Raw genomic sequence first — 1293 nt, 5'->3', positions numbered from 1 at the left:
TAGAATGTGCGGGGTTGTAAGCAAAATGCAGGAGCTCCTGCGACTAGCTGACTGAAAACAGCATGCAACAGGTTGTAAATTACACAGCTCACTGAAACCAAGCAGGATCCCTCCCTCTCTGCTGACTGCATTATTTCACCAGCAGCTACAGTACAAGGATAGAAATGCTTCATATTCTCAAAATGTCATTTTGCATTTTTAGAATTGTATTAATATTTCTGTAGAAGTGCAGTTGAGTGCACTAAGTCCAGAGGCCCTCCCTGATTGGTCACAGAGAGCAGGTGACATGGTTTAAAAAGTTCAGGACGCAGCAGGCGGACAGCGTTTTGTGTGCTATTTCTTCTGTTTTTGTGGCCAGTCTGAATAAATGTTACTTCTTTAAAAAATTCACTGCCTGCATGCGGGTCCCTCCTTTACCACTCTTGATAGTAATCATTTTCAAGTACAACACAGTATCACAAACTCCCTGTTGGCTTTGATTCATTGCTATCTTCCACCAAATCGTCTCCCATAAATAAAAAAGAACTTTACACTGCAGAGTTCTGCTTTTCTTGTCTTGTGCTTCATCAAAGAATGCCTCCCTGAACAGTGATTTGCACAATGATGCATGCTTTATAAAACAAACAAGCAAATCAACAAACAAACAAACATGCATGTCCTATGGGGAAGTTCCAAACAAATATTCCTCACAAGCGGGATGAATTTTACATCATCTCCTAAATGCAACAGGCAGCTGAGGAACAGAGGACAGTAGAAATGTGTTATTGCTGCCTTCAAATGGAACTCTTGAGCTTGTGGTTACAACCACTGACTGCATAAAAAAGTAGATGCAGCTTTCAGGTCTGAAAAATGACACAGAAGTGTCTTCAGCTGCAATACCTGCGAGTGCCACTAGAGGTCGGCTCCAAAAAGCCTCCGGCTCCATAGACTCCCATTCAACTTCTCTCATCAAATCCAAAGTGAATAAAATGTGTCCATCAGTTATCTCGGTGTTGTTAGCTAAAGTCACTCCTTCTTATTAGTTTTCTGGAGGTCCATCTGAAAATAATCCCTCATTCATTAGAAAAGAAGATTCAAGAAGACCTGTTTTTGGGGGCGTGTCTGTTTGATTGACAGGCCTGTGGTGCAATCGGGTTACAGCTATTGGTGGGCGGGACGTAGTATCGTCAGGTTTCCAATTAGATCGGTCAGATCCACCGCTGGCTCCTCCCCCAGCTCGTCCAAATATGGTCACTTCCTGCTCCAAACCGCTCCGAACTATCAAAGATGGTGACGGACAGAATCTGAACTGGA

Source organism: Embiotoca jacksoni, unplaced genomic scaffold (assembly GCF_022577435.1).
Source record: "Embiotoca jacksoni isolate LCO1_2020_lvr unplaced genomic scaffold, fEmbJac1.0.p SCAF_58, whole genome shotgun sequence".
Lineage (NCBI taxonomy): Eukaryota > Metazoa > Chordata > Actinopteri > Embiotocidae > Embiotoca > Embiotoca jacksoni.
The sequence above is the reverse complement of the archived record's forward strand: the minus strand, read 5'-3'. Positions refer to the sequence as shown.